A 12,530-nucleotide genomic window follows, 5' to 3' on the forward strand; every position below is an offset into this window, starting at 1 on the left:
TACTTAGAAAATCTGAAAACTCTCCAAATGATCCAATGACGGTGTCATCTTAAAGAGAATATGTTTCTCTACAGAGTGGTACTGGTTTCTTGACCAGATTTTGGCGAGGTCGAGAATTATCTTTGAAAAAAAGGAGAGAATTAGAGTGTGTACCGAATTCTGTTTTTTGTTTCCTACACTTTCTAAACTGTACGCTGCACCTTTGGTCGTGGGCACCCTTTCTTTATCTCTGCTTAGAAAATCTGAAAATTCTCCAAATGAGCCAATCGTGGTGTCATCTTAAAGAGAATATATTTCTCTACAGAATGTTACTAGTTTCTTGACCAGATTTTGACGAGTTCGAGAATTATCTTACAAAAAGAGGAGAGAGTTCGAGTGTGTTACGCATTGTATTTTATCGTTTGCCACATTGTCTGTACTGTACGCTGCACCTTTGGTCGTGGCCACGCTCTCTTTATCTCTGCTTAGAAAATCTCAAAATTTTCAGAACGAGCCAATCCTGGTTTCATGTTAAAGAGAATATGTTTCTCTACAGACTGGTAGTAGTTTCCTGACCAAATATTGGCGAGGTCGAGAATTATCTTTGAAAAAAAGGAGAGAATTTAGGGTGTGTTGCGCATTGTATTTTATCGTTTCCAGCATTGTCTATACTTTACGCTGCACGTTTGGTCGTGCTCACGGTCTCTATATCTCTGCTTATAATTTCTGAAAACTCTCCAAATGATCCAATGACGGTGTCATCTTAAAGAGAATATGTTTCTCTACAGAGTGGTACGGGTTTCTTGACCAATTAGAGTGTGTACCGAATTCTCTTTTTTGTTTCCTGCATTGTCTGTACTGTACGCTGCACCTTTGGTCGTGGCCACGCTCTCTTAATCTCTGCTTAGAAAATCTGAATATTCTCCAACTGAGCCAATCGTGATGTCATCTTAAAGAAAATATGTTTCTCTACAGAGTGGTACTTGTTACCTGACCAGATTTTGGCCAGGTCGAGAATTATCTTAAAAAAAGGGAGTGAACTAGGGTGTGTTACACCTTGTAGTTTTTCGTTTCCAGCAGATTCGGTACTGTCCGCTGCACGTTTGGTCGTGGGTACGGTCTCTGTATCTCTGCTTAGAAAATCTAAAAGTTTTCAGAACGAGCCAATCGTGGTGTCATCTAAAAGACAACATGTTTTTCTAACCACTATTGCAAGATTCATAACAATATACTGACGAATTCGGGAATCATCCTGGAAAGAAAGCAAAAGTTAGAGTGTGTTACGCATTGTATTTTCTCGTTTCCAGCATTGTCTGTACTGTACGCTGCACCTTTGGTCGTTGCACAAAATATTACCAAACATAGGGATCAACTAAGGACAAATTTCGAGGTCTCTCTAAAAAAAAAGACAGGACAAGAAAAAAACGTTAGATCTAAAAAAGAAAGTCAAAAGAAAAAAAATACTATTTTGTTCAATAACCAAGAACCAATGTAGAAAAAAATTTACAATCTATTAAGTAACTTCTAAGCCGACAAAAAAAATTACAAAATTGAAAATCAAAGAAGAGCAAAAAAACCCAAATTAGTGAAAATACCTTATACCGTAGACTTGAAATTCCATTTTTTTTCATACCCAGTAAACCTTAACCTTTCAGTAAAAGACTCTCAATAAATATCAGCAGTACAAAAAACGGAAACAGGTATGTAAGAATAAGAAAATAACGACCCCCAAAAAACAAACCAAACACTACTGTGTTTGGTTTGTTTTTTGGGGGGGAAAAGGCACAAATCAATTAGAATCAAATTCAACAACCAAGTCCACTGCAGGTCCTACATGTCTTCAGAGGAGACTTTATGTACATGTGCACTCGTTGGCTGCTGAACAAAGACCATAAGCATGCCTCTTAAACACTTTACACATGGGTATACACAATGCATGTTTTTGCTGGGTAAACTGGGGGGGTTACCACTCCTATATAGCTTCGTGACATATGAATCGTAGTCCCAATCGTCAGGAGCAGGCTTTTCTGGTGGAGGTATGAGGACATCTACTGGCAACACGGGGTGATGTAGAAACATGAGGTAGAATTGGGAATATCCGGTGGACTCATGTTGGGTGCTGTTGTAAGCATGTGTAAGAGCCTCTACATGCGTCGCCCAGTTCGCCTTCTGCTTGCCCTCTAGGGTACCCAGCATGGACAACAGGGTGCGGTGAAATCGCTCGGTCATCCCATTGCCCGGTGGGTGATACGGTGGGGTCCTACTTTTGGATATGCCAAAGAGACGACAAAGTTCCTTCACCACCGCTGACTCAAAGCACCTTCCTTGGTCAGAGTGAAGTCGTTCCGGTATGCCGTAGTGGATGATATACTTCTGCCATAGCACTCTGGCCACAGTTGTTGCACGCTGGTCTCTGGGTAGGGAAAAGCTTGAGCATACCCACCTCTCGATGGCTCAAGGCTTAAAAAATCTATGCAGACAAGTTGCATAGGGCGCGTTGTCTTGATGGAGTGCAGTTCAGCCTGTCTTTTCTCTGGCATCTTCCGTAGAGCACATCTTTTGCACTTCTGTATGTATGCCTTGGTCTGGGAGTATAGTCCTGGCCAGTAATACCGGTCGCGTATTAAATGGAGTCCTTTGTCCAACCCAAGGTGGCCCATAGTATCGTGCAAGGGATGCAGTACCTTCAGTCGCATCTCGTGTGGAAGGACAAGTAGATGGCACACTCGACTGTCATCATACTCTTTACGGTAAAACAGGAGTTATCCTGTCACAATCAACTCATCCCATGTTCGCACAAGTTGTCTAACCACCCATGGCTCTGTTCAGACCTGTCTCTTGCTGGGTTTGACGGTGCTTTGACATTTCAGATCAATTCACTCTGCGGATTGCATCATCATTTTGTTCAGTCTCCTTCAGAGTGGAGCCTTGCATACAACTTGTTCCACACCTGCATGGGTCAACTGCCTCATCTGTCTGGCTGTCGAGGACTCTTCTCACTACTAAAGTCGTTCTGGGACATTTGGGGCAGCGACTTCACAATTCGGACAGTAGTAACATTACTGATAGCTGGACGGTGTTGGTTTCCTTCTCGGCCTCGACATCTGTTCTCTGGTCAGTACTGTCGAGAATTCTTGTGACCTCTGCTCTTGGGATACGAGACAGTGCGTCCGCATTGGAGTTGGCTCTGCCTGGCCGGTACATGATGTCCAACATTGAATATGGCTAGATCGCTCACCCATCTACGGCCTGCTGCATCGAGTTTGGCTTTGTCCAGGACATATGTAAGCGGGTTGATATCCACGATCGCAGTTACCTTGTCCCCATACAAGTAGTCCCGGAATTTAGATGTGATTTGCCCAGTGCAACGCCTTGAATTCCAGTTTGTGGATCGGGTACTTCTGCTCAGCTGGGGATAGGGTGCGGCTAGCATACCCAATCACTCGTGCGTGGTCACCCTGCTTCTGCGCCAGAACGGCACCCAAACCTTCCCTGGAGGCATCTGTCTGAAGAAGAAACGGCTGCTAGTAGTCTGCATAGGCGAGAACTAGAGTTGAAGTCAGTCTATCGCCGAGAGCATTGAAAGAGGCCTGGCACTCTGGTAACCAAACAAAGGGTGGATCTTTAGTGCCTCTTTTTCCCTCCAGTTAACACAAACAAGGGGCTGCTATCTTTGCAATAGTTCCGGACAAACCTCTTGTAGTAACCGGTGAGGCCAAGAAATCCTCGAACATCACGCTTCGACTCGGGCATGGGCCAACTCTTGACAGCTGAAATCTTGTTCGGATCAGTAGCAATGCCATCTGCCGACACAACGTGGCCAAAATATTTCACGCTGCTTCGAAGCAGGTGGCACTTTGATGGCTTTAACTTCAAACCGTGCTCACGCAACCGTGAAAACACCTTGGACAGTCGACACACATGCTCTTTCACCGTTGCGCTGAAGATGATAATGTCGTCCAAGTAGAGCAAGACGCTGTCAAAATTCAAGTCACCAAAAATTGTCCGGCAATCTACACAAAGTCTGATACTTCCATCCTTCTTCCTGACAATGACAATGGGGGATGCAAACGGGCTTGTACTTAGCTGTATGACTCCAGACTCCTTGAGGTCCTCTATGTGGTTTCGCACTTCACGATATTGGGAGGGGGGAATACGTCTGTAGGGAAGCCGAAAAGGGTTTGGATCTACTTGTGAAATCTCATGCTCAATGGTCTCCGTGAACCCAAGATCTTGTGAGTTCTTGGAAAAGATGTATGCATTATCTTCCAGTAACCGAGTCAGCCTCTGCCTATCTTCAGCTGTGAGGGAGCTCACGTCAATGTCAACACTGGAGGTTTCGTGGAAGCTTGCGCTAGTAGATGCCTCCAAACAGCTTGCCACTGGTATCTTCTGTGCACTCAGGGTGGGCTTGCAGACAACTTATGAAAACCCACTGATCGCCCTGCATCAGAGGGTCTTCCTAATTTAATGGAGCTGAAGTTGACATCGGCTGTGCTTGTCTCGGCTGGGGACATCTGCAGGCGAAATGGCCTAAGCTGCCACAGTTGTAGCAGGACTTTGGTTGGTCATGAAATCTTGGTGCAGGTGGGATGATTGCGCCTTTTGACACGTTGGTCTTATTGCATCTGATTCTCCAAAACTTGGTTCAGTGTAATGGTCTGCCTTTCCATCAACTTAGCAATATCTGCAAGGTTCACAACGGTGTTTTGGCTGTTCCCTGTGTTGTCAGGCTTGTCTGCTGGGGGTGGCGTTCTTGGAGATGTCTGCCTTGGTAGGGATGTGTGCCATCAGCTGATAGTGTCGCATTCGTTCCTCCTGTTGGTGCTTCTCCTCCGCAACGACCCTCAGCTCTGCCCGGAGTTCTTTAAAGCTCATGTTGCGAGGTCGCATGGGTGCAGGTCTTTGTCTGCATCGGTCGTCACGTAGCCCTGTCATGAACTGGGTGGTGAGGATGCTGTCTCTGGTGTCACCAAACAGATTCTGGCAGCCTTGCTGTCTCCCCTTCTCCTCAATACGCTTCAAAAGCGCCTCAAGAGCGATGGCATATATTCGATTGCTGATTCACCATCTTTCTGAACCATCGCATAAAATCGTGTCATGGGTGAGGAGGCCAGGTTATTTTCCCCAAACTCCTCCAAAAGTTCAGCAAAAGCTGCCTCCGCCGTGACTTCAAAGTTGTGCAAGGCAGCATTGCTTCGTGGCATCCACATCACATCAACTTGCAAGGTGTATCGCTCGCATAGGAACACTTGATTAATTTCGGCACAGATGTGGGTGCAAGTTCAACACTGTCAGGTACAAAATGAGCTTTTGTTTATTTGCTGCGTATGCACAACCGTGTCGGTTCTGCATATTAAATGAGATTGGCGCAGTCACATTTTGAAAACTCGTTTTTCTGGAAATTTGTCTTTAATATAGTTAAGAGTTATAGTTAAGCAGAAATTAAAAAGAAAACATTCAAATGTAGTGATAAAAAGGACATGTTTGCTTTTCTGATGTTGGTTTGGTTCTCCAAAGCAAAAAAAGAGGTAAAAAATGTTGTTTCAGTAATGAATTTGTGGTCACTGAAAATGGCAATTTTTCCTTCTTGAACACTATTTGGCAGAATGAACCTACAATTTGTCAAAAAGCTACATCTTTAATCTTATTTATCATCAAAGAAATATCCAAATCTGCTCAAAACAGTCAGGTTCACCTGAAAAATTTCGAATCTCAAGAAGAACCGACTCACGCAAATCCTCGTTATAGTACGTGTACGACATGAGTTTGTGTGTTTGATTGGTCAAACCGCGGGTAACCCCCGCTCAGTGACCAATCCAGCAAAGCCATACGCGCAAGGAATTTCTTATGATGAGTATCCTGCTTCGCGCATGATTATCGCACCTCTCAGTACATTGACATGGGTGCCTTACTAACGATAGACTGGTTTATATGTGTCACGCATGCAAATGGTGAGCACGAGCCCCCCCCCTCTATTGTAATCGCTTTTGCGCCCCTCGTTGAGAGATCAACATTCAAATCCCCTTCAATTTGCCTCGTCAAGGGAACGTGTGCATTCATTTTGTTCCTCAAGTGTCAAAGCCACAAGAATGACGAAAAATCATCCCACCTAGGGCCAGCTGATCTACAAACCCAGATTGAATTTGAATCAAAATCCTCTGGTTGTAGGTCCAAATCTTCACCGAACGGAAACATTTCTTGCTGCTTTTAAGAAATATTGTACGGATAACTTAAAATCCCAACAAAATAAAACAAACACTAATCCTAGTTTTTAACTGCAGTTAAAGAAAAATGCTTTATTTTGTATCTTTATTTCAAGCTGCAGTGAACTAACTCATACCTGTAAATGTGTAACACTGAACACTTTTTCAAAACACCATACAAATAATTTAATTACTTTAATAATGAAAATTACTTAACATAAATGAAAGCACGCTTTGGTTTATTGTCTGATGTTGCATAGAAGGCACTTGATTTTTGTTCTATTAACCTTTGTTTTTTTTTGCATCGAAAAGCCACATCATGTCAACACTGTTGCAAATTTGCAAAATATCTATGGAAATAAAATATATACTAATGTCAGGAAAGTGAACTGGAAAGAAAAAGCGATACCTGCACCAAAGTAAAATCGAGTTAAATAGAGAACCATTCAGAACGTATGAAACCAGGCATCACTTATTTGTACTAATAAGCATTTGGAAATAAAAGTGCCGTTTCAAGAAATAAAATACATTAGTCAGGTGCAGGCTGAGCGGCAAGTGCTTTGGAATGAAAAATAAATAATTTATACGTAAACAACCAGAGACTATTTTTAGAAAAAAAGTCTCACACTCTCCACACTCCATACCCGTACTCAACAACAGAAAATATTACATGTCACAGGTAATTAAAACATTACTTTTAGCACAGCATAACATACTGAGTAGTTGAATGAGGCTTTAAACTTCATTGTCACTTCATTCACCTTCTGCAATTTCAGTGTACATATACCACTTACTTCAGATTCATCAAACATATTAAACAACTCTGTTACAGGAACACTGTGATTGTCATGATCACAAGTAAAATTGGTATAACTCCGGCTGGAATCAAGAGAAACAGTTTCATGGGAAATGGAGTCATTGTCACTATCAGTGTCTTCTTCACCACTGTCTTTATCAAAGTCATTTTTTCTTCATTGTTATATTCAACACTATCTACAGAATAGGCTGAAATGTGTACATTTTGATGCTCTTTACAAGTGCAACCTGGACCACAAAGACGATTTGTTTTTTTTTTTTACATTTGCAGAATTTTGTTTGGCACTGAGATTTGCTGCATGTTCAACATGTCGTCAGACATTTTACATTTTCACAAATATTCTGCATGTTATCTTCTGAGTCCCACTGTACTTGTAAAGAATTGTTTTCATTTGAAATTCTCGAACCATAGTCTGACATATCACAGGACATAAAAACAGACTCCAACACTTTTCCCCACACAGTGCTTACCCAGCATGATTGAAGCCGGTGAAATTTAAGCGCATCATCCGAAGGCAGTAATTCATCCTTACATGTGCGTTTCCAAGTAGCCTTTCTGATTTTTTGTAGAAGTTTCACATGCATGTCGTACTGGGATGTGCAAGTTCACATGTAAAGTCTGAAATAGTTAAATAGGAGATGAATATTTGTTTAAGCAGCTTCTATGTGCTGAGAAATATACACATCCAATGAATCTGTAAAATGAAAGTAATCCCACACCACAAACTTCATTAAGGCTTGTGTTTGATAAAATCCCTTAGCCACTTCCAGGCAAAAGCCCACTGAACAACAACAGCCCGAATCCTGAAAAAAGTGTTAAAAAAGACTGTTTTCCTAAACGGGGGCAAAATAAGAAACAAAATCACAACCACTATATATAAAGACAACCTGGAATAATATAGTAAACAGTCATGGCCCCTTTCAACAATTTTTACTAAATCAGGATCTCTCTCTAGACAGTCCTTTAACTTTTGGAGATGAATAAACTTACTGTCTCCCGGCTTTGCTCTGTTCTAATCAATAATTTCTTTCTGTATTGCCAATGGCAGACCTATAATCAAAATGTCGCGATCGGCAGAATACACATGTACAACTGAACATGACGATTCCTGTACTTGAAGCCAAATTCTAGTGTCTAGCTGACTCTTCATGGTTGCTTAAACAAAAATGTGACTGTTTATCTATAGTGACTTCAAGTCCAGAGAATCCACACCTCCAATTACAAACTTCTTCACCGGAGTCTTGAGCCATGAGGAAACGATATGAATGAATCTGTTTGACAAAAAGATGCACATGAGCTGCTTTTTCTTTTTTCCCAGAAACTCATTCCCCTTAATGCCAGGAAGCTTTGGGACACCCTGTATATCATCTAATGGCTCATTTCAAGTTTGTGGATCACCATCTCTTCAGGAGAGTTCTTGCAACTTGGAGGACAGCCCTTAAGTATCAACCTGATCAAACTATATTGTAACTTCAGAATATCCTGTCTTTAACAAAATATAATTCCATCAAGATGCAAGCATATCTGCATATTCTGAAAAAGTTCTCTGGAAAGGCAGTGGGGACGTGTAAATGATATTTATACACTCAGGTATTAACGCTATTGAGTCATTTTTAGGCAACGTTAAGGAATTTGTAGCAACGTGCTCATTGTACCTTTTAGCAAAAAGATCTTATACTACAGACTCTGAACCTTTATAAGGCATGCCACTAGGTAAACAGATGGCCCTTGGCGTTCCCAGGACCTGGCACAACTCCCCTACAGGCAATTGATTCTCTTCTGAGTAAGCTATCGTGCGTTTGTTACACATAGTAATGATACGCTTTTCCTTTTCAATATAGTTGATCGTTCATTTAGTGATCTTCTTGAAGAAGTTTACAAGTTATGCCTTCTTATTTTCGATGTTTCTACACGTGAATCCTTCAAAATATTAGACTTAAGTGCACATTAAAAGACTCACTTTCAATATCTCTGAATGTGAGCAGATTGTCATTGTACACTTGAGGCTTCCTAGACAAAGCTTAAAATAAAGTAGGTGATTGGCCAGGGTCAAAAACACCACTTTCCTCCATTTTTTTAACACATTTTGGAATTCGCCAGTTCACCATTCACTGGCATGAAAGGTCACGCTAAACATTGTTTTTCAAATACCAAAGCTGTTTTTGAAAGTTTGCTATCAATTCTGACTTCCAGAGTAGTTTTTACAGTCTTTGTGACCAACACGTTATGAGCCTCATCAATTGCAACATTAAAGAATGCATGACCTTAATACTGGATACAAACGCCCCTCTTTCAAAGTGCTCAAATACTGGTCTTGGAAGTCCATGCAGGACTGGAAAAGGGGACCTTTGTTTTGAAGAACTGCCAATCGGCCATTCCAATCACCACTGCAAATTGCAAAAAAACCCTGAATATATGAAAAACAATCCTTTCTCACAAAATTTTGCCAAAATCTGAAGGTTTCAACTTTCTCACTCATTTCAGCACAAAACAAATTAAACTCTGGCCAAATGGATTCAGCAATGACATTTCTATCACTGCGTTCTACATCACTGAAACTTGACAAATTTCCTTCTTCTAACAATACCAATACTTTCAAGGGCTCTAACATTTCATCATTTGTCAATGATGAACTAGCACTGGTACAATTGGAGATTCTATATTCCATGAAGCATATACTGACTCATAAACCTGAAGAAAAAATCTGTGGGTCATTTTGAAACTGGCACAGGTCTGGAGTGTACCCTGCTTATGGGTGGTTTTGGCTACATCCTTCAAGCGAGCATCCCAGTAAATTTTCATTAAAACTTCTTGAAAATTTTGTAGGAGATGCCAGTCTCCAAGATAAGGTATTACCCATCCAAGCGACTCACCATATTCATATTTAATTTCAGATATCAGTTTTACGGTAGCACCATCTCCTGCAATGACTAAATGATTAACAGTTTGCCAGCTTCAAAGGCATTGTACAGTAGTCCTAGGTTCAAGGTTTCTGCCTTTGCATTTCGAACATACAAATAGCTGAGATTAGACTTTTCTTGACACTGATCACTGCATATTGCTAGGTGACATTTTAGTCCTGGAATGCTCTGTTTTGTTATACATGAAGTTACACATGCAAGACTTGGAAAATGCTGAGAAAATCAATAATTTTGCACTCCAAACTTTTGATTGCTGCCTCTTCTATGGCCGTAAGACAAAATTTATCAAAAGTCATCTTGTATTCTCCAAACATGTGTTTTTGTGTGTGTGTTGGGGGCAATGTCTTTGAGATGTGTGAATCAGCACAAACTGATATGCATGCATATGTCTCGTCCACACAACCCGACTCTGAATACCCCTTGCTTGATTCAACAACATCAGTTAGAGTATCAGATGGTGTATCTTCTCTTTCAAAGTAATGAAGGAGACTAAATGAAGCATCACTATTTCTTGAAGTCTGAAATTTCCAACCGGCAAAGTTGATTGGCACCAGTTGAATTGGTTGTTTCTTTAGATTTCCTTAGCTTCTCGGACCGCATTTTGGCCAAAACATGTTTTGTGCAGGGCTTTCTTCAAATCCAAGTGGGTGTATATTATATGTATAAGAGTCCTTTGCTTGCGTGCATCTAGACAATGAACAGTCAGCAGTTCTCCAAATGTGCTCATAACAGATGACAACAGCCATCGACTTGTTCTCCCACAGTAATAAAATTGAGACTTTCATGCCTTTGTATTAACACAAAAATACTGTCAGTATAGAAATCATAAAGGTCAGACAAAAGTACTGCACCATTTTCAAGAGATGTGTCAATTATCTGCGTGTACACTTTCAAAAGACATAGGTTGACTATTTGATTTTCATGGTTAATATCAATATTTTCAGACATTTTGTTCTGGAAAGAAAGTTCCATGTTCTGTAAAGAAAGCAATGATGACACTTTTCCAGAAACAAGTTTATAACAAAAACACAGATAACCATCTAGGACCAAGTTTTCATTGCCTGAAATTGATTGCAATAATTCAGAAGCTGCAGACAACCCTGCACCCAAGGAGGACAGTAATATTTTTTCATCTACACATTTATACTCACATCTGTGCTTCCACAGGAAACGATAATGCGTCTTGCAAAGTGGAAAAACACAGGTGTCCTCATTGGAATTTACAGAAACATGCATTAAATTCTTCTCCAGAGCATTCCATATTGTACTTTATTTTTCAAAATCAGCTAGAGCACAAAGAGGACGTGTTTTTTTACGAGACTTTTCAGGGGTGTAAAATGGATTAGACTGTTTCTTGCCCACTGAAACCTTACATGCCCTACAAATGCAGTCAGTTTCGGTCAGGTAAGCATTTTTACAAAACCAATTTCCGACGGCTTCATTTTGAATAGACTCCAAATGGTAGAAGAAAATACCTTGTTTTTTACAACCATCACCATGGGCCACATGATGTTTTCCCACAAGGAGGAGCCAATTTGTACTCTTGGATCCTCCTTTCTTTGTGTTTACCCCTGCACGGCAGCCTGTGATGGGGACAGAGTGGCCTTTTTTCGTTTTTTCCTCGCCATGATCAGGAGTTCTTTGGGAACTCTCCTTACAACCAGCACTCCAGGAATGACCCTCACAAGAACTCTCTCAACTGCTCTCTGCAGTGCTGCTCCAAATTTCTTGTTGCCAATAAAGCTCAGATGTAACCCATCTGCTGCATATGAACCACGCTCACTGATGTCCTCTCGGAAATCTACAAATATGCATCTGGCAAATTTAAGGCATGATTTTGCCAAGTGAATGTTGAACACCTTGGCTGCCTCATCCAGTGATGGGTTGTCAAAACGTGGTAATATCCCACTAACGATGATGTTTGTGTAGGGATACTGTTCTTTAGTTTTCTGGAGGAGTCCTGTGTAGTTCTTTAATGAAAGGATCCAGAAATGACCTGCAAAGATCATTTGTCCCATCATGCAAGACTATAACGTGTGGTGCATTGCTAAATATAAGGTTCTCCAAAGCACCATGCAGGCGACATACAGTGCTCCCTGGTTTTGTCACAACTTCTGGAATAAACCAGTCACTGGATAGATTTTTGGGTAGGTACCCGGTGATGGGGTCACCTATGATCTTCACACAAAACCAGTGAAGGTCGCTCAGAGTGCTGGGCCTGTAACAAGGAAAGACAAAAATCCATTATTCCCGTGTAATTTGAAAATACATTAAAAAATTTCAAACATATGCAACAGTCCTCCCCAAAACCTCCTGCATCATGACTACCGAACACTGTGTCCTGCCTAGCGTTAACCTCGTCTCACAAGTTACATGAATTTTCTGATTTTAATCATAAGTATACTTTTTCAATTAAGGTGTACACGGTCATGTAGGGTTAAATTGATGTCATATGCTAACTTTTCAACCGTCTTCAACTTGATGTGTCACATTCATTTTGTTCACATTGCGTCGTACACGTGTAATGTAATAATTTCTACAGTACATTCTGAATTTTGGAAGAATGCCGATTAACTGTTACGTTGGTGGCTGTTGTCGCAATCAAAA

Source organism: Acanthaster planci, unplaced genomic scaffold (genome assembly GCF_054643075.1).
Source record: "Acanthaster planci isolate LZ-2023a unplaced genomic scaffold, COTS_SCS Contig58, whole genome shotgun sequence".
In the NCBI taxonomy this organism is placed as follows: Eukaryota; Metazoa; Echinodermata; class Asteroidea; order Valvatida; family Acanthasteridae; genus Acanthaster; species Acanthaster planci.